Source organism: Patella vulgata, chromosome 2 (genome assembly GCF_932274485.2).
Source record: "Patella vulgata chromosome 2, xgPatVulg1.2, whole genome shotgun sequence".
NCBI lineage: Eukaryota > Metazoa > Mollusca > Gastropoda > Patellidae > Patella > Patella vulgata.
Window position 1 is genome coordinate 939,449 of NC_065880.2, and position 23,057 is coordinate 962,505.

At 33.3% G+C, this 23,057-nt stretch overlaps 1 long non-coding RNA gene across 1 annotated transcript in view; it reads right to left on the reverse strand.

The window, feature by feature from the left end:
• Positions 1 to 1,280: 1,280 nt before the first annotated feature.
• LOC130010861 (uncharacterized) overlaps positions 1,281 to 23,057 on the reverse strand; it is a 32,507-nt gene continuing 10,730 nt past the window's right edge. The window contains exons 2-7 of the long non-coding RNA XR_008786159.1: positions 12,120 to 12,207; positions 7,406 to 7,450; positions 6,017 to 6,117; positions 5,185 to 5,300; positions 4,508 to 4,612; positions 1,281 to 2,718 (exon numbers count right to left, since the gene is read on the reverse strand). This is a non-coding gene — a long non-coding RNA (uncharacterized LOC130010861). The remainder of the gene's footprint in view (positions 2,719 to 4,507; positions 4,613 to 5,184; positions 5,301 to 6,016; positions 6,118 to 7,405; positions 7,451 to 12,119; positions 12,208 to 23,057) is intronic.

A 23,057-nucleotide genomic window follows, 5' to 3' on the forward strand; every position in this document is an offset into this window, starting at 1 on the left:
TTTCTGTGGAGGAATCAGCCATAATAATAAATTGTGGTCGTGCCCTTTTGGAGAGGCCAGATGGTCCTTTAATAAATTCGCCCCTAAATGGAATCTTTGCCCTTACCAACTGGAGAATAATGGGAAGAATATTACATCAAGTTCCCATCGACATTCGTCGGACATTAAAGTCTGTTCACATCTTGAGGAATATACATAGGTGAACTATTGAATGAACCCATCGTTAACCCCTACGTATTTACAGACTCCCATTGTCATCTTGATCAACACCAGTGACCGGCTAAATTCAGTAGTGGCTAATTTTGTCCATCGATCATCTTGGCATTTAACACAAGGTATAACCGACCCTACCACCTATTTTGCCTATGGACTACATCTGCATTTTGTTTCCACCACCACCATGGGCCAAGATCCCAAAACGTTGGGGAAAATGATAGAAGAGAAAAAATGTGTGGCTCTTGGGGAGATTGGACACGACTTTACCTCCAGGAATCAGTCATTATGCCAGGAATAGTTCGTCAGAAGGGTCTTGCAACATTCTGATCCTAAACAGACAATTATCATTCATAGCAGGGATGCTGGAACTGGCGATGCAGCAAGGCAGATTCTTCACAATCTAAAGCAGATGCGACTCGCAACCAGACACATACACTGACATTGCTTCGTAGGTGATGTCCAAGAGATGCGCCGCTGGTTGCAAGATTTGGCAGATGTTTTCCTGGGGATCACCTCTGCTCTTCAGCGCATTGATTTGACTAGGGACATGTTCGAATCTCACGCACCTTGCCTAGCTACATCTCCATGGGGAGTGATGGTCGTTGCCAAAAAATTCGCTCAGCTCCGTAACATTCCTGTCAGAATACTGCTACACATAGTTAATAGTGACTTCCGCCGACTTTACCATCCATAAACACGACTCACATAAATTGCATATTTCGTGATAAATACTTCTAGTTTTTATTGATGTTAGGAATATGTTTGCTAACTTCATTTAGAATCCAGGTGCTGGAATACAGGTGAGAGATTCTGCTTGATGTATATTATAATTTATGGCTGTAACATATGAAGGATACGATTCATGGATGTCTGGAACAATTTATGGCTGTTATTCTTTACGGTTCCGGTGGAGTTGCGGGGGGGGGGGGGGGGGGTGCATCCCTCGAATTTTGTATAACACCCAACCCAAACAATCAAGATGCGAGATTCATCGAAGCTATTCCCAACTATTCAGAGGAGGTTACTCTTGTGTTCCTCTAGTAAGTAACGACTAAGACTAATAATATGTTCAATATGCCCGTTCCTTTATTTCAAGGTTATGTCATGACATGAACAACAATAAAATACAGTTAGTAAATCATTCTATAATAATATGGGTGTCCGGCGTGGTGGGAGATAACGTTCACAACACAAACCCTTAACGTCCTTGACGTCGCACATTGGTTAACCCGGTGATAATGGAGGCATATTCTGCCGACTTACTTATGGTGACATTTGTAACATTAACATGTACGACCAAGTTCCATCAAGGCCACTATTCTCACCTTTCTAATTAGTTAATAGGTTGTGATTATACGGTAATTGTTATAAAGTATCGGTTTTATCTCTTGGTTAGCTTTGGATATAACGAACCGTTATCTCCTCTTCCGACATTCTAGCACCCTTTATATAGGAAAATTAGACTGTCACGTGACGTTATCAACCAATGAATAATTGTCCCTTTTCTGAATGTCGCCACTTCTTTGAAAAATAGCCTACTTAAATATTAAAACGAACTTGTCCGTTTTACTTAAATTTGACCAGGAATAATTTGAGATGTACAACAAAAAGATTGATTATAAACAGACAAAATGGACAATAACTATTGAACCGAGTAATTTGATCAAATGTGATCATACCATGTTTAATTATTCAAGACGTAATAGGTAACAATATAATCCAGTTGAACTACGTCAACCCTGGTCATAAAACATAATTATTATAACAACCAAGATAAAATACTAGTGTTGACAATGATCATTAAACAAATAGAAATATATGTAACAATCTGACACAAGATGGACGTCTACGTTGTGACATATAAATATGTTCGTAACTAAGGACCATTTTAATGCAAGATTGAACATTTTGGAAAAGAAGTATGCAATGATATAATTTATAATAAGTGTACATTGAACAATAATAGCCCTATATAAAAGACCGAATTCTATATATTACAATATGATACATCTTTAAGAAAGTAAAATTAATGTTAGAAAATCTCCCAAGTCAGATTAAACACAGAGTAATCAGAAGATTTTACCTAAGATTACAGGTGGCCTTGACTTTTGATCATATCCCATTTATATCATCTGTAGAGGATTCTGAATATTGACCAATTTTTGATTCATCATATCTTTGTATATACTCAACAGAATATTTGGGGGCCTGACACGGCCCCCAGTGATTCAATTTTTTACAATATTTCATATATTAGAGACATTGAATACAATGTAAATAAATATTTTTGTAAGTAAATTGTAAATTTGAAGCTGAGATTGTAGAATATACATATTTGGTATTTTTTATCTCAACAAAAGTAGACGTATATTTTAAATTATTTCAAGAAATCTACAACTTCTTCTAGTTCTCTTTGTGCCCATCAATTCTCCATTACTTCAACTGACACTTTCCATTTTACATGATAAATTCGTTTATCACATGAAGGACATTTTTTACCTCCTGAAAAAAAAAACCCCAAACATAATCTTATATTATGTGTTACTTTTATTTTAAATGTAGATTAAGTGATATAACATGAAATGGGGTTTAACGTCCTACTTTTCTGCTTCTACAGGACTAATGAAGATCGACATACGTCATAAAGTGTACTATGAGGGAAAGTTTACTCAGACAGCGACATTCCCATCTAGTCTTCCACGACATTCCAACTGTCTGTCAAGGGTTCTATTAAGTGCACGACAATGTGTACAATATGGAGCCTTGCATTTCTGACTCGTCCAAATAAGAGAATAAACTTTTTATCTTCGGTCAACTATCTAAAGTGAGATCCGTGGTTTGAATATTGAACAAATTTAAAACAAAACAAAACAAATAGAAGACACAAGTAACACTTAATAAACATATCAGAACATCAAGTCAAAAATTAAAATCACAAAATTATTAACATTTAAAATATTGGCCATCCGCACTCCTTATCCTTAAAATGGTAAGTATAATATAAACATGATATTATGGAATAAAAATGGATTATCCCTGGCACATTCTATTATAATCTTGGTTTATTTTGACCAAATGAGATCAAAATGGTAACTTTCTACTCAGTTAAAGAAATTTGTCGATGAGTGAAGCCGATCCCTAATTTTTCTGGATCCCAAAACTACCTCATTTTGATGGTCACGCAAGTCACAAAAGTGAGTATATTTCTTTTATAGCACCCTTTTAAAATAACTTTATTATTTGACAAATATTAATGATAAATAAGCATAAAAAACTGAATATCTGAATGAATTTTTGTAATGCTATCAATTTTTTCTAGCGCAAAAAAAACTACTTAAAGTCATGTCACGCGAGTCACATGTCACACGAGTCACGCTATATTGTTCTACTTTTAACTTTATTTTTAGCGACTTTAGGGCAGTAATTCAGTTTGCTATACTGCTTGTAGCCTAACATGTTTTCATTCTAAAACTAATTTGTTGTTTTCTTTCCAGGATGTCACTGGTTGCTGAATCTTTTTCGGGTAAACGGTCCGATATAAAATATATTTCTATGGCTCAAGTTTTGGATGTTGATGGTCAAGATGTTCTTTTGCGATACCTTCAAAGAGTTGGAGATAATCTATATACCTGGCCTTCAGATCCAGAGGAGTCCTGGCTAAATAAAGAATTTATAATTTTGATTGAAATATTTTTGAGCAAATTATTTCTTGTTTGTTTTGACAATGAAAGACAATAAAAAAATTAGTTGATTATATTGAAACATTAGTGTTTTTTTCTACCTGTCACGCGAGTCACATTTTTATGTCACGCAAGTCACATATAAAATCTCAGTTCAACACAAAACTCAACAATAAAACACCACATTGTAACAAAATGATGCTACGGCTCAACAATTTAGCTTCATATACATATAAGTCATATTCCTATATTCTATTTACTTTTCTACTAAATGGGGGGGGGGGGGGGTCAGTATCATTGCCCATGAATGCGCTGCAAATGCATGTCACACGAGTCACAACTCAATATGATCACATTGCACAAAATTTTGCCCAAGAAAGTAATATTTAAAGTGTTTCTCATGTAACAGAACACAAAAACTTTACTTGGGAGTAGTTTTTATAGAAACCGATTATTAGGTTTCATGATATTCATATTTAAAAATTTGTGTTGCGTAGAAATGTCACGCGAGTCACCGTGGAATGGCTGATATCATTTAAGCAGGTGTAAAGTTTTAGTTTTCTTCACCCATTGAGGTCGCCATGACTCCCAGCAGTATTATAAATATTTACCTATAAATGGAGGTGTTTTCATGAACGTATCTAAACAACCATTATGAAACAGATGACCACAATAAACTCTTTGTCTATTTGATTTTTACAACCTTTCAGTTGATTCTGAAATAAAATATTTTTCACACATTATCTAATTTTTATACCTTAAAGTCTTGATGCATCATTTTTCATACATGACCATATTGTCTACAGCTTAATTCATGATAAAATCTACCGGTATTCAAATTGATTATTTAACATTTAATTTATTTAAGAAAATAAAATCAGAATATCAACAGTGATATAATCTCCTGGCTTCAATTCAATCTGATTAAAAGAGGTCAATCGAATTATTTCAGACTCTGTCCATTCATCTGTTTCGCTTGGGTTTGTTTCTGGAGAATATCTCTTAAACCGATCAAGATATCTTTATGATACTTTGTACACACATCAACCTATTGTAGTAGTTCTGCCTCTTGATAATTAAAAATTTCATGGATTTAATAGTTTTTTGTGTTTCCATGGAAACAAATTATACTTTTTGGTGTACAAGTTTGCAGCATTATATCTATAACTAGTTTATAAAGGGCTGCATCCTAGATTAAACCATTATTAATATTATACAGTTTTGTCAAGTTAGTTAAGTTAGGGAATTAATACACTTTGGTTATTAGACAAAATATAAAAAACATTACCTCAGGATCTTCAGCTACACAGTGGACAGTTTTCTAGTGGATATCTCTTGACACAATCATGTATCAAATAATCACAACCAACTTTTAATGACGGTTTATGTTCGAATACAGCAGCTCTGAAAAACATAAACAAAACATAGGTTTTCTTTTATAGATAATGGAGAGAACATTTACAAGACGCTAAAAACTTATCTAGGTATTGTTTATACAATTTATAACATTATTCCAATTTTTTAGATATATTTTGTAGTGTTTTTACACATAACAACTATCAATGTAACTGTATTTATTGTATTTTAAGGTTAAATTATTAGAAATACTATTTTTTAACAGTAAATTGACTAACAGGTAAGTTCTCCAATTTGTCAACTGGACTGTCAAGTCTGACTGAGACTAACTAAGTTGTTTTATTGTAATGATACACAAACTTTAATTAAATCTTATTTCACCGTTCCTACTTTTATCATCCAGAAAGGATAACTCTATTTTGAATTATCTCCCCTTATCCCACAATTTAAAAGTTGTCTGCCTTAATCACATCGCTAAAAACAAATTCTAAATAAAATTGTAAATGACTAATCTATGTCAAGATAGACAGTATCAACTTGCATGTGATTACTGGTAAACAACAACAAATATAAACAAAGAAATCTGGAGAGATATATTCTAGAAATAAAATAAGCTTTAATCATTTAATGTCCTATTTTTCTGCACACCATATTCTGGATATGTTCATAAAATTATGAAGTTTAATTTAACATTTTAAAAAAAAACTTGTGATATTTAAAACCTATCCTGGTACTAAATATAACTTGAGAGTTATCACCCTTACCTGACGGCCTTCAATCTTCACAGATCTTCTCCAGTTTATCACTCAGTAAATTTCTGTTCTACAAGTATAGTCGACAGGAAACTATATATATTAGCTATTAACTGAAATACAAAACGTTATAATATAGGAATAATGTTTAATATCTACACAATCATTTGATTATTTAAATAGGACAGACAGGTCTATACAATAATGTGATAGGAATGGGGTTTAACATCCAATTTGTTAAAACACGGGGATCACGGTGGCTAAACTTTTAGTAGATTCAGATTCAGATGTGATGTCAGGTAACAATGGAGTTAAGTTATTCCATGATATTTTAAAATGTAAGAGGTTGGGGGTGTTCAGTTATTACATGGGGCGTAAGTTGATTGTTAATGGTTTTACAGCTGAAGGAGAAAATATGCTTCATCTTTTAGCTGGTGTTAACTATGATTATTCTGCAAACACGTTTAAATGGTTGTTAAATAACGAACTAGACATCAAACATCCATGTTCTCAAACCAACACACCTACTATGATAGCTGCCTTTTTATTAAACAGCAAATATTTAGAATTGTTGACACGTCATCCTAGACTAGAGATCAATACACACAATAACCAGGGTCATACGGCTCTCCATCTTTCTATCATTGGATTTACTATGTTTAAAGATGGTTTGAACAAGAGACAGGTAAATGATGTTGTTAAGAATTATTGTAGACAGATATATCCAATATACATGACTTGTATTGATATTTTACTTGGTGTTGATGGAATAGATGTAAATATTCCAGATAATGGAGGTAGAACTAGTTTAATGATGGCAGCAATGAAAAACGACAGAGTTCTTACAAGGAAACTACTTCAAGCTGGTGCCATAGTTACCATGTTAGACTATTCAGGAAGATCTGCTCTACAATATCTTAATATTATCAGAATGTGTTTGATTTGACTTATTTTAAATTACTTCTATCTAATGGTAATACTGGTCTTCTCTATTTACCCTGTAATGATGGCAACACGATTATCAAAACAGCCTTATGTTTTCCCCGCTTCTGGGAACCATGCCGCATTGTTCGTTTTATTAGATATTTAGTTGCTGAAAACTGTGTTCAGACTCTCATTATCTCTTCAGGTGAAAGTAGCTATAATCAAATTGATCTTACTGAACTAAGTAGTTCAGATAGAGATAAACTGAGAAAACTGTTATATCTTAGTGGTGCCCAAGGGCGGGAAATTATGACAACTTTGAATTTTGATAAGGAAGATCACACTACCCATTCACAAGGCAGGGAAGAATTCATTAGTTTCTGTAGTAATATATCTCTCAAGTCCCTGTACGTAGAAGATTCATCAGACAGAATCTTGGATTGGGAATAAAGGAGAAGGTAAGGGATCTTGAATTACCTCGTGAATTAAAGGATTTTCTTCTGTTAAAAGATGTTCTTCATCCTAAAGATTACAACATAGATAATATTGATGATGGTTGTAATGATTTTGATGATGATTATGATAGTTATGATATAGAGATGATGATTATAGTCAATATAACTACCAGTATTTTACTCTCAATACGGATCATGAACTAAGACAAGATTTCCTAAAAACCAGGATATTTCCTAATGATGTTGATATATCTAGTGATAGTGAAGGTGATTGATGGTGATTTATAGACAAATAAAGATGATGATTATAATAGGCCTACTGATATTTCCCAGTGGTGATGACACGCCCCAAATCCTCAATTACATTATGTCCCTTTATACATTGTCAACTCTCAACAAGGGTGGATACAGGAATTTTGAAAAGGGGGAGTGCAAACCCCTATTATTCCCGACAGAGAGATATGAGAAAAGAAAGAACCTCAAGCGGATCGAGCCAAATAAATTTTTCTAGCTCACTGAATCTTAATATATAAAAATATACTTTGTCGTATAATAAAAGACATGTTGGTTATTCCTTTTGAGATTTTATAACGTTTTATATAATATATTGACAAAGCCTAAAACATAAGCGTTCCGCCAGTTCCAATAAATTCACAAATTCTATACTCCCTTTTACAACTGATAATAAATTTTTGATTTAATTTATATATGCACATATTTTATTTTTTATATACGCACATATTTGATGTTTACATATGTTGCCATTACTAAATAATAATTTATTTTTGCTACTGTTTTATTTAAAATTATTGTGTTAATATATAAATTTTATTATATTCTTGTATTTCGTTACTATTTATCATTCTTATATAAAAGCTTTAAGAAATATTGTAGATGACGCTAAATAAATGGCTTAAAGAAATAATCAAATTGGAGGGGGGGGGGGCCCTAACGCATGAACTATTGATTATAAGGTATGTCACTGAGTTAGGTAGCGTTGTTTCAATCCCACCCCATGGGGTTCCTTTCGGATTCCCCCCACTGCTAACTAAAGCCCACTACATACAAGAAATTGGCATAGTTTGTGTGTGACAACGTTAAACACCCACATCCACCCACGACAGGTATTACTGTCAGGTTGTAACTTTTAACTTAGACCAAACTCTCTTGGGTAACATTTCGACATAAAACTTTCAATTGAATAAAGAAAAAATAAAAGGTGTTCATTTCGTCCTGACCATTGTGTGTGGTGTGGTGTGCTAGTCAGGCGAATTGGGCACATGGAACTGGATCCCAAACGGTACTTGTCTTGTTCCTCGGGCGATCCTCTTCCAAAAAGGCCCAAGTAGGATCAACATTATTAAACATGACATGCTTGTTCTATGGGCAATCGCGCATCGATTTTGTATATGACGTCACAATTTAAAGGTGGCGGCCATGACGTCATGTTCGGTTGCTGGTCCGTATACTACGGTCATTGGGGACATTGGCTTGGATATATTTTTACATGTACAACATTGGGTAGACCTGGATTCTCATGTCTAAATATTAAGGCCACCTGCAGATTTCATCAAGGTCACCTGATGTAAACAGGTTTAGGGCATGTGGTTGCTGGCGAAGACAGTGGGTTGGGTTAGAGTTAACCCTGTTTACATCACGTAACCTTGACGATAATCTACAGATGGCCTTAACATTTAGACCTAACCAGTCTGACCCTCTCAGACGTGTTCCGTGAAAACTAGGCGAGAAAAATCCTAAGCTATGATCTCAAAACATATAGGAATTTAAAATTAAAAACGAAACAATTTGATATAATAAGTTGAATGAATATTTAATAACGAATATGGTAGACAAGAACGATACAAACATTGCTGGGGTGGGTTGACAATTGTTGGAGGGGGGGGGGGGGGGTGTATACTGAAGCTGACACAATCTAGATAAAACGTATAAACACAAATCAATCAATCAATCGATCTATAATACACCATCATAAACTACACAATGTTTACTATATTACATACGGTACATCACTAACTTGTCTTCATAATACCGGTAGGACGTTAAACCTCATTTTATTCACGTATTCGTCAAATGGGGTTTAACGTCCTACTTTTCTACACTGACTGGGCTATTGAAGATGGGTTTATGCCATGCAGTGTGTGCTACCGTATAAAAGACATTCTGCTCGGACAGCGACACAATGCCCCACTGTTATTTCAAATTCCAACACAGGCTTATGTGTAGGTCTTAATTATACCAGCAAGGCTGAATGAATTCAGGTAACTCTATTGGTAATTGGAATCCATAAATTTAAATATAGCCAGATCTGTTGGTTTCTTTTTCTTTGATGACTTGACATGATTTTACTATAAAGCTTCCTGGCTGGCAGCCACTCCCCTTATAACACTTGGACCTTAGTGCCATTGACATCTGAGTATTAATTTGAAAATGTTATAATACTATACCGGGCCTATATACAATAGAGTTTATTTAGTTCTAGTGTCATTGCCATTAGTTTGAAAACGAGTTCCCTCCCTAATCATATTTTATCCCCATTAGCGGACATGTCGATCGACTGGGGACGTTTTTGATGTTAGATCTGTTGGTGTCTTTTTTTAAAAAAAGTATTAGTTCTTTATAGTGGTTATATATAACAATTAAACTAATCAACTAGTACCTAATGTTTCTCTGGTGAAATGTCAAGACATTGATCAACTAGTACCTAATGTTTCTCTAGGCCTACCTGGTGAAATGTCAAGACATTGATCAACTAGTACCTAATGTTTCTCTAGGCCTACCTGGTGAAATGTCAAGGTACTAATCAACTAGTACCTAATGTTTCCCTAGGCCTACCTGACAAAATGTTGAAACAGACGGCTAATAACTAGATCTACCTTGTAAAATATCAAGGTGCTAATCAACTGGTCCTTAATATTTCACTAGGCTGGGAAATAATGGTTTTATTTGTAGGCCTAAACCACCCGAGATATTCCAGTGGGGAGTCGTCGACCTTTGTTTATTAAAATCTGATCAGATTAAATTTTTGTTACGAGTTGAAGTAAATACAGTTTTTGATAATTAAATATCACTATTGAGACCACCTTCACATATATCAGCCAACATTTTCACATATCTCAGACTGACATGACAAGTTTTTCAAAGAGTAGGACAAATTTTGAATATTATTTCATTCATAAATATATATTTAAGTGTTTTAAATTTAACTGTATTTATAGTCTTTTAAGGTTAAAATCATTGAAATGCCCTATTTTACAACTTGTATATAAATCAACTGCCAGTCCCAGGTGAATTCTTCAGTCGATCTTTTACTGGTTATCCAGTACCAGGGAAACGAGAACCATAATGAATATACATGTAGGATCTGAATTCTCATAAAATGTAAACCACCTTAGGAATATTCCATTTAAAATTACAGGGGGGGGCAGATACCATAATATACTGAGCTTTTTTCAAACAGACCCTCCCCCCATGCCCCATTACATTACCCACAAAACCCAATTTTTCCACACGTTCAGTAAAAGATTATTTTTTTAAAAAATGTGTGGTACCCTCCAGATATTTTTAAATGGATTAGCCCTAAAGGAAAATCTTTCCTCCCACTGCTAAAGACCCCTACGCGCAAGCTTAGCTTTAGCTCGAGATATTAATCATTGAACTCAGTCAAGACATTCACCTAATGAACATCAAGTTTAAACATTCTACCTCAATAAAAAGCAGAGTTGTAATGTTTCGAAGTCTTGACCAATCAAATTGCTTATCGCTCATTAGCCTAAGCAGAAAATTCTCATTATCAAACTTAATCAAGGTAATGATGTAATGAATCTATATTCGGAGTTTCATCACTCTCACTTAATTAGAACTAAAGTTATCGTGTCCCAAAGCATCAACCAATCAAATTGCTTATCTCTGCTTACCCTAAGCAGAAAATGCTCATCTTCGAACTCCATCAAGGTATTGACCTAATAAACACCTACACCAAGTTTGAACATTCTAGCTTAATTAGAAAGAGAGTTATTGTGTCCCAAAAAGTGTGACGGACAGACCGACAGACGGACGAACTCATTTTAATAGTCCCCTGCTTTCTTTGAAAGACAAAAATATGTTAACATATTATAAACACTCCATTATATACCAGATTAAAACATATAAACAAATTATAAACACTCGCCTTAAAATTCCTCTCGTATCATACTGCATGGAACATGCTTGTCTTTCTTGATGCAGAACAATAGGACATTAAAGGACATACCAAATATAATTTTAATACAGAGATCATTGCTACAGTAGATGCGTAACGAAGATTTGAAGAAACAGGAAGTGACGCAAACAATGGAAAACACGAGTTATCCTTATATTAGTTATTTTAGTAATGATGTCTGATAGAGGCTAGCTTTCATCGTTACTGGCTGATCCTAAAGATAACTAATATGAAAATAAGGCTTTTCCCCCACCTTGGTTCTAAGGCCATTTCGGAATCCTAACCGTCTATTTTTCACCGTGATTCTTCTTTGATCGCCAGTGTCAATTGATCCTTGGAGTTTTATATACAGCGTGAAAGTCCTGACTAGATAAGTGTCATCCTAGTGTCATGGGCCGTGGCATATCACTGTTTTTTAGTGCCGTGACGAAGGATAGTCACCGTAGTGTCACACTATTTTCTACATAAAGTGAGGAGGTTTAGCTCCTTCAAAACAGTATTAAAAAAAAAACCCTACCTTTAGACCTTTAGCTCTGTTTATGGCACGTAAAGGACGTAGACCTCTCAACACATGGAGAATTTTTACAACTGATATAGCTTCATGGCTGAAAATATTTGAAAAAGGTGTAAAAATAATGATTTCAATTGGAGGTGAACATGAAACCTAAGAACACTGATTTCCCATTAGTTTAAAATAACAATTCAATATGTGTCCACTTGCTGTGTACACAAATATATTTTATTATTGTGAAATGCATAGTAAGTCTACATAAAAATCCAGTGTATAAAAATAATGATTACAATTTTCATTTTGATAGGAACAAAAGACCCAAGGACACGGAGTGAGTTAAAATACCATGTCTTCTATATGTCTTCAGTTGCTGTGTATACAAATAGTTTTAATTTATTGTGCATGTGTGTATACGGTATGCAGTGTTTAAACAGGCATTATATAAGAGCTAAATCTGCCTATTGCAGGTCTTTCTTTAGGCATGAAATGTTATATAAATCATTAATTAGATATCTATTAACATGACAAGACAATAATCAACTCTCGATGCCATCAGATACTCCAGATTTTAACTAGATTAGAACAATTTGGCTATTTCATGATTTAATTCAACCAGCGGCTGCCAGGCAGGATACGCCCACATTTTCGAGAGATGGATAGAGAACAAGCTAACAAGAAAGTGATTTTTCCTACAATCAAGGGCCATAATTCAGGAAATTACAATTCGATATGCGCAAATATCGAAAGGAACTGAATGAACGGCAGCCAATTTGTCTGTCAATTTTGGGCCAATTTCCACGAAATTTGAACTCAGTCGTCCTCAGTGTGTAACGGTGATATAATAATACGTTTTTTTAAATCGGATAAAAATTATGACCTCTATAGGATCCACAAGCTAAAAACGCAATTTTTCGTACAATAAAGGGCCATAATTCAGGAAGTTACGGTCCGATATGTGCGAATATCGAAAGGAACCAAGATCTTTGGGTTATAAACTTATATTTCAAGTTTCAACAAAATCGGATAAAAATTGTGACCTCTATAACATATTCTTATGCTATTCCAGAACGAATGGCGGCCATTTTGTCTGTCAATTTTGGGCCGATTTTCACGAAATTCAAACTCAGTCGTCCTTAGGGTGTAACAGTGATATAATAATACGGTTTTTTAAATCGGATAAAAATTATGACCTCTTTAGGGTCCACAAGCTAAAAACGTGATTTTTCGTACAATCAGGGGCCATAATTCAGGAAATTACGGTCCGATATGCGCGAATATCAAAAGGAACCGAGATCTTTGGGTTATAAACTTACATTTCAAGTTTCAACAAAATCGGATAAAAATTGTGACCTCTATAGGGTCCACAAGCTAAAAACGTGATTTTTCGTACAAACTGGGGCCATAATCCATGAAGTTTCGATCCGATACATGCCAATATCGAAAGCAGCCGAGATCTTTTGGAGATAAACCTATATTTCAAGTTTCGTTAAAATGGATAAGAATTGTGACCTGTAGAGTGTCCACAAACAAATTGTGGACGGACGGACAGGGGCGACAACAATATACGTCCACATGAACCAAGATGTACGAAATGAACCAAGATCTTTGGGTTATAAACATGCATTTCACTTTCATCAAAATCGAATTAAAATTGTGACCCCTACAGGTTCCACAACATTTTTCGTACAATCAGGGGCCATAATTCAGGAAGTTACGATTCGATATGCACGAATATCGACAGGTACTGAGATCTTTGGGTTATAAACTTACATTTCAAGTTCCATCAAAATAGGGTCCACAACCTTGATATACCATGTTTTTAGGCTATTTGAGAACGAATGGCGGCCATTTTGTCTGTCAGTTTTGGGCCGATTTTCATGGAAATCGAACTCAGCCGTCCTTAGGGTGTAACGGTGATATAATAATACGTTTTTTTAAATCGGATAAAAATTATGACCTCTATAGGGTCCACAAGTTAAAAACGCGATTTTTCGTACAATCAGGGGCCATTATTCAGGAAGTTACGGTGCGAAATGCGCGAATATCGAAAGGAACCGAGATCTTAGAGTTATAAACTTACATTTCAAGTTTCAACAAAATCGGATAAAAATTGTGACCTCAATAGGGTCCACAACCTTGCTATACCATATTTTTTACGCTATTTGAGAACGAATGGCGGCCATTTTGTCTGTCAATTTTGGGCCGATTTTCACGAAATTCGAACTCAGCTGCCCTTAGGGTGTAACAGTGATGTACTAAAACATTTTTTTGAAATCGGATAAAAATTATGACCTCTATAGGGTCCACAAGCTAAAAACACGATTTTTCGTACAATCAGGGGCCATTATTCAGGACATTACGGTCCGATATGCACGAATATCAAAAGGAACCGAGATCTTCGGGTTATAAATTTACATTTCAAGTTTCAATAAAATCGGATAAGAATTGTGACCTGTAGAGAGTCCACAAACAAATTGTGGATCGACGGACGGACACACATATGGACTACGGACGTATAAAAATATGCATTTTAATCATTGAGAATTTTGACTTTAAGACTGTGTATACATTATTTGTTAGATATAACTTATGTTGTCTGCTAGCTTACAGATCATGTGATCTCGAGGATCTCATACAGAAATATGACTCATGAGTATGACATGTACCCGTTACAGGAGGTGAGAAATGAGAGAGAGAAGAAATGGGGTTTAACCTCCACTCGACACAAACTAGGTCATTTCGGGCCTAACATATGGTTCAATTTTATTTCAATAAAACTCTCTCTCAAATGCACTCACTAGTTATCATGCTTCTCTAATCACATGACCTGTGTATTCACAGCACACACCTGAACTAACATGCACTCTGACTGTTCTATTTAAAAAAAAAAAAAAAAATCTTAGGAGATGCTTGTTCATGATGACAAAAAAGTCATAATTTTAATGGAACTGACTTTTCAATATTATTGATAGTAATATAATTGCTACTTTGTACAATTGAATTTTATATCATTGGAAAGAACCCGACATTCTGTACATTTTTGTAAAAGTTTTTCTATGTATAGAAAATATATGTTCTTTTTTTTAGTTATTTGCAATTTTATAGTGGGTATTAGAATTAACAATAATCCACTAATTGGCTTAGGGAGATGGGCCCTGCTGATTTAATGAGCTTAGGGGTACCTGGCTAATCTTTTAATTGACTCTAGGGTTAAAGTGTAGACTACCTATCTATAGTGGTGTAAAATCATCCAAATTGTACTATATTGCATGTCAATAGGGGGCAGCTCTAAACAAATATGGCAGAAAATTGATGCATCGTAACCAAATTTCAGGCAGATTAGCATAACCTATTTTGAGGTTACCATACAAGAGGCTTATTTCATACCCTGCTTTACCAGTCAATATCTTCAAATAATTAATGTATAATGAGTTCACTAGTAGTACCACTCGGCAAACCTTGGCAAACTCTGGTACCCTATATATCTAGCCTTGGCTGTACCTAAAGTCAGAAATCCTAAAAAACCCATTGTAAATAAAAACTTAATAATTAATGATGTAAGGTATAGGGAGTTCTTAAACTCATTTTGTATGCCAATTTATTTTAATGTTATAACTAATAATAATATGTATATAAATAATAATTTAAAGGCTTCGGTAAGTCTATTCTTAAGCACTGTTCAAAAATATGTAATTATTTCAACACTGCTATTTTCTTCCATGTTTCAAATTAGGAAATTCAAAGTGATATTCTTTGCGATATATTTTACGTTTATCAAAAACAAGACAGTTGTATATAGGTTCATGGGCAGAAATTCTAAAAAGAGGAAAAAAAGGATGTAAATGTTACCATATATACAGAAAACTCATGTAATTATGACAGATAGATATAGTGAATACGTTCCCCTGTGGGACCGGGGACAAGAGTAGGCTCAACCTTAGTTGAATTGTGTGTCGTAAAAAGCGACTAAAATTTGACAACTCTTATAATTTCCACATTAAAATAATTACATTAAAGTACCTTTCACATTTAAAAAAAAGAAAGAAAAAGGTCTGTGTGTCTAAATTATTTTTAAAATTATTGTTAATTGCTATAATCAGGTTTGTTAGGCAAGGTGGACTGGCCATCCATTTTTGACTGACATTCCAACGCTGTGCCATATTGGTGATGATCAGTATGCAAAGCATTTTTCAAACTTTAAGAAAGTTTGATTAGACCACATAGACCTAGTTCTTTTACGTAATTAAATGGCAAACATAAGAAAATAGCAAAACTATTATGTTTTTCTTCTAATAGGAAATAGAAGTTCTGAATATGATTATTATATTGAATGATATGTATATATATAAATATAAATTGGTTTCTTTTTTCACATTTCGTGAAATATACCCCCCAAATTTTTTTTGATTAATAATTATAACATGAAATTAAATAAAAGAATTGATAACATGTGACAATATATTAGATGATAAATAATATATGAGAATGAATAGGAAAATAAATTAGATCATATAAGAAATGATCATATAAGAATAAGAAATGATCATATAAGAATAAGAAAGAAATGATCATATAAGAATAAGAAAGAAATGATCATATAAGAATAAGAAATGATCATATAAGAATAAGAAATGATCATAGTAATAACCGAAATATTGAATAATACTATATGAAATAAGGAATAAAAGAATAGAGTATCTTCTGAGTTCTGAGCCTTGTACAAGGATGCATTATACATAAGGCGACAACAAAGGATTACCTTAGTGAATTTAGCCTGTATAATCATATATCAACATAATCCACTCAATATATTGTGATACAAAATTTTATACAAATATTTAATTATAAGCATATGTTTTTCTTTTATATAATTATTAATAATTTCATCAAGTATATTGTGTATATATATCATGCGAGGACGCATGAATTTTTCAGGACGGGGGCATTTATCACCGAATAGTGATACTAAATTCTACTTCTTTTTCAAATTTTATTTTAAGGATATACAGAATTTATTTCTTAAAGTATATAGACAATATAGCTAATAGTAAGGTTATCATTTAGTCTTTCTTTACTTTTAGTGTTAATATTTTGATTTAAAGTCTATAAAAAGTAATTGCCTAAAAGCATGATTGGCTTTGACTGTTTTATAATCTTTGGATGCCAGTAGGCTTATTAAGAGAAACCTTGAGCAAAGATTTATACAGTTAACAATGCAGTCTGATCAATGCCAATCAAGTGTCAATGCTTTTTAATTCTTTATGGCTTAAAGCTTATTAGATCCTATAAATTATATTTCACTATGAAACTTTCAACCAATGAAATTTATATATTTATTTAACTTCTTTTCATTTGATGTGTTACAATATTTTTATCTTTAATTTGATTTGTTGAAATCATTGTCCTTTTGTCTGTATACAAATTAGTTACTTTAAAAGACCTCTACACACAGACAAGAGGGCAGATGAAATTAGAGACACACAGACAAGGAGATCGAATGCCTTGTATATAATTTGTAAATAATGTATTTTTAAAACTGTATATAAAGTAATATTGAAATGAATTTGGAATTGGACTTTTAATGAACAGTGACCGCCTTCACCAGAATACTTCTCCAGTAACGAGCTATACACCCCCAATCCTAGCTCTTCCATATGTATGAAATATTACATATGTATCACCTGGGTGCATATTCGAACGCAGAATAGCCCCGAAAAACGCCGGTGATATAAGTAAAGTCTAGCATCATATTTAAGAGGCGGCTAGATTTTGGGGGAATTGAAACAATATGGATCGAAATTACACCCAAATATAGAAAATCATTTTTATTATTCTTGGTTTACCAACCTCCTGCCTCCAATCTAAACTGGTATAACATTTTTGAAAGCCAGTTAAATATTGTTAACAGTTCAAATATACCATTATATATTATGGGTGACATTAATATGGATTTTAAACTGAACATTCCTAAACAATGGTTTGAAATTTTAACGATAAACAATTTACCTAACTTGTTAATTCTCCAGCAAGTTGTACTCAGAATAGTCAAACAATAATAGATCATCTATACAAACTCCCTCGATACGGTTATAGAATGAAATATTTCAGTTTAAGGTTGACCACCAAAATTTTGAGATACACAAACTTGAAGAAGCATACTAAAAACATGTAACTAGTTGCCGTACATATCGCCGTAGCTAACCTGATAACCCTCTTATCCTTCCGCCTCAAAATCATGAATATTTACCAAAACCTGGCAGAAAATGTTAATTCAAACCCTCTTCATCCATTCTAGACCAAAAAATCAACACAAATGGGCATGCAAAAGGGGAGAAAAGAGAGAGAGAGAGAGAATTGCTATAAATAGACGAACTACAATTCGTGGGTACCGAGATGATGAAATTTAATGGTGGTCTGCCTCCTATATGGTTTTATAAGTTCATATATCATCAAAATTCTTTTCTTTATAGCTTCACATTTATTTTTGCAACATTATTATAATACAGAATCAGAAAAAAATAATTACTGCAGAAATGGTGACCCTTTAAAGTTATGTAGTGTTTTGTATACCGGATTGCAGCTCAGGTCCATGGGCCTTTTGTTCTAGAATTGAAGATTCTTTCTTAATTTTATCGAAATGTGAGTTCTGCGAAAAGATTTAAAGAGTTTCAGACAAGTCACATCAAAAATATTCAAAATATTGGAATATTTTTCAAAAATTGACTTTCTTTTACCTTTTTCTACAAAATGGTCCATTTTTGACACTTTGTATGCCTCAAAATGCTAATATTTCCCTATTTCTGGGAAAGTCTGAGATGAAAAGCATTTATTTCTAGAAACCTTGGCCGGTATACAGGAAGACAAGCTGCAAATTTGTTGCATTGAAGGTAACTGTAAGGAACTATAGTGAAACCTGTAAGCCCACCCCCTAAAAACGTTGGTGTGGTAACAAATCCCACTTGTGTCCACATAAGTAATACTGTTGATGGAATATGGCTAAAAGCCATGTTCTTCTATCCCTGGCTTATATACATACATATAAACACAGTTTGTTATAAGAAGTATGAATTATTTATTAAAATATGGATTGATAAATGTAAAATAAATGCTGTATTTAGGTGACAACCAGCCACTCTAATAAAAGGGTCGCAAAGCACTATTTTTTTTTTAAAAAATGGGAATATTTCAGTTTTTAAAATACTTTAACAATCAGAGGTATCCTTGAAATTACATAGTGTAAATATTATGTGGAAGCAAGTTGTTTTAATCTTTACATCAATGTCCTGACAAAATGAGATGGAAAAAGGGAGTTCTGACATAATTCAAAGCATAAAAGGGGTATGAAAAGACTATTAATTAATATTTTATTGCCCTGTAAGCGCCACATTTTCAAAGATCACCACAAATAATAGATTTACATTAAAAATGTAAAACATTAAGCTGCAAAAAACACATCTACAACATATCCATTTTGGGGTGTGGACTCATTTGGAAGAAATGTCATAGGATTACATGTTTGACCATAAACAAAAAGTCTTAGAAATCCTTGAAATCTTATATGTAACTATTTGTTTGTGTCAAATAAAATGCTCGGTTACAATTCAAGCACAAAATCAGATTACTGCTAATTTGGAGTCAACAAATGTTCAATTGAATATCCAAATATCATCTTCAAGAAAAGGGGTGGGGTGGGGAGGGTGAGCCAGTCTAAATGAAATGAAGACAGAGAAATTTCCCTGCAAACACATAGAGTTTACTTTCTCGAGAAGGGAAATGCAACAATTTCAGGTTTTGAAAGATTAAAATTGTGTTAAGCCTGAGGAAAACAGCAGCAAAATGCAGTTCACTCATGTTTTGAAAATTCTAACACACCTAAGCAGAACATAATTAGACTAAATTTCTTAATTTTTAAATTTTTGACAAACACATGAATACTTTTTCAATATCTGACAAACACATGGATCCTTGCCAAGTTATTTAACAATGAAAATAAAGACATGCAAGACATTTTGGTTCATTTTACAACAGATGAATAATTAAAATTTTGACAGCAATATTGGGGGTAATCTGAAGAATTTCAGACAATTTATCATGATTTTTAGGCAAAATTGAGTGAAATTATGATACTTTCTTCCCGTCTAAAAATTATAATGCAGAAAAAGTAAAAATCATACATTAAAATATTTTCCACTAATTTTGAAAAGTAAATAAACACTGAAAATCACAAAATTTTGACTAAAATCAAAATTTCCCCTCCCAAATTTGTCAAATATTTTTGAAATTTTACCATTTCACATTTTTTACTATCAAAATGCCATATATCACATTTTCTGACAATTTGGAGATCATATCATCAAATTTAGGCCTTTCATCCACTGTCAGGTTGTTTTCATATAGGAGGCAGACCACCATTAATTCCCCATTGACTTCAATGTTAATTCTGGCCTCTTTGCCCACCTCCAACTTTTCCCCAAATTTTCGTTGGGCTGAATGCTTTCCACTACAGACAGATGAACAAATGGTCATGTCTTTGCACTAAAATTTGTATGAGGTTGACCACCAAAATTTTGAGATACACAAACTTGAAGAAGCATACTAAAAACATGTAACTAGTTTCCGTACATATCGCCGTAGCTAACCTGATAACCCTCTTATCCTTCTGCCTCAAAATCATGAATATTTACCAAAACCTGGCAGAAAATGTTAATTCAAACCCTCTTCATCCATTCTAGACCAAAAAATCAACACAAATGGGCATGCAAAAGGGGAGAAAAGAGAGAGAGAGAGAATTGCTATAAATAGACGAACTACAATTCGTGGGTACCGAGATGATGAAATTTAATGGTGGTCTGCCTCCTATATGGTTTTATAAGTTCATATATCATCAAAATTCTTTTCTTTATAGCTTCACATTTATTTTTGCAACATTATTATAATACAGAATCAGAAAAAAATAATTACTGCAGAAATGGTGACCCTTTAAAGTTATGTAGTGTTTTGTATACCGGATTGCAGCTCAGGTCCATGGGCCTTTTGTTCTAGAATTGAAGATTCTTTCTTAATTTTATCGAAATGTGAGTTCTGTGAAAAGATTTAAAGAGTTTCAGACAAGTCACATCAAAAATATTCAAAATATTGGAATATTTTTCAAAAATTGACTTTCTTTTACCTTTTTCTACAAAATGGTCCATTTTTGACACTTTGTATGCCTCAAAATGCTAATATTTCCCTATTTCTGGGAAAGTCTGAGATGAAAAGCATTTATTTCTAGAAACCTTGGCCGGTATACAGGAAGACAAGCTGCAAATTTGTTGCATTGAAGGTAACTGTAAGGAACTATAGTGAAACCTGTAAGCCCACCCCCTAAAAACGTTGGTGTGGTAACAAATCCCACTTGTGTCCACATAAGTAATACTGTTGATGGAATATGGCTAAAAGCCATGTTCTTCTATCCCTGGCTTATATACATACATATAAACACAGTTTGTTATAAGAAGTATGAATTATTTATTAAAATATGGATTGATAAATGTAAAATAAATGCTGTATTTAGGTGACAACCAGCCACTCTAATAAAAGGGTCGCAAAGCACTATTTTTTTTTTAAAAAATGGGAATATTTCAGTTTTTAAAATACTTTAACAATCAGAGGTATCCTTGAAATTACATAGTGTAAATATTATGTGGAAGCAAGTTGTTTTAATCTTTACATCAATGTCCTGACAAAATGAGATGGAAAAAGGGAGTTCTGACATAATTCAAAGCATAAAAGGGGTATGAAAAGACTATTAATTAATATTTTATTGCCCTGTAAGCGCCACATTTTCAAAGATCACCACAAATAATAGATTTACATTCAAAATGTAAAACATTAAGCTGCAAAAAACACATCTACAACATATCCATTTTGGGGTGTGGACTCATTTGGAAGAAATGTCATAGGATTACATGTTTGACCATAAACAAAAAGTCTTAGAAATCCTTGAAATCTTATATGTAACTATTTGTTTGTGTCAAATAAAATGCTCGGTTACAATTCAAGCACAAAATCAGATTACTGCTAATTTGGAGTCAACAAATGTTCAATTGAATATCCAAATATCATCTTCAAGAAAAGGGGTGGGGTGGGGAGGGTGAGCCAGTCTAAATGAAATGAAGACAGAGAAATTTCCCTGCAAACACATAGAGTTTACTTTCTCGAGAAGGGAAATGCAACAATTTCAGGTTTTGAAAGATTAAAATTGTGTTAAGCCTGAGGAAAACAGCAGCAAAATGCAGTTCACTCATGTTTTGAAAATTCTAACACACCTAAGCAGAACATAATTAGACTAAATTTCTTAATTTTTAAATTTTTGACAAACACATGAATACTTTTTCAATATCTGACAAACACATGGATCCTTGCCAAGTTATTTAACAATGAAAATAAAGACATGCAAGACATTTTGGTTCATTTTACAACAGATGAATAATTAAAATTTTGACAGCAATATTGGGGGTAATCTGAAGAATTTCAGACAATTTATCATGATTTTTAGGCAAAATTGAGTGAAATTATGATACTTTCTTCCCGTCTAAAAATTATAATGCAGAAAAAGTAAAAATCATACATTAAAATATTTTCCACTAATTTTGAAAAGTAAATAAACACTGAAAATCACAAAATTTTGACTAAAATCAAAATTTCCCCTCCCAAATTTGTCAAATATTTTTGAAATTTTACCATTTCACATTTTTTACTATCAAAATGCCATATATCACATTTTCTGACAATTTGGAGATCATATCATCAAATTTAGGCCTTTCATCCACTGTCAGGTTGTTTTCATATAGGAGGCAGACCACCATTAATTCCCCATTGACTTCAATGTTAATTCTGGCCTCTTTGCCCACCTCCAACTTTTCCCCAAATTTTCGTTGGGCTGAATGCTTTCCACTACAGACA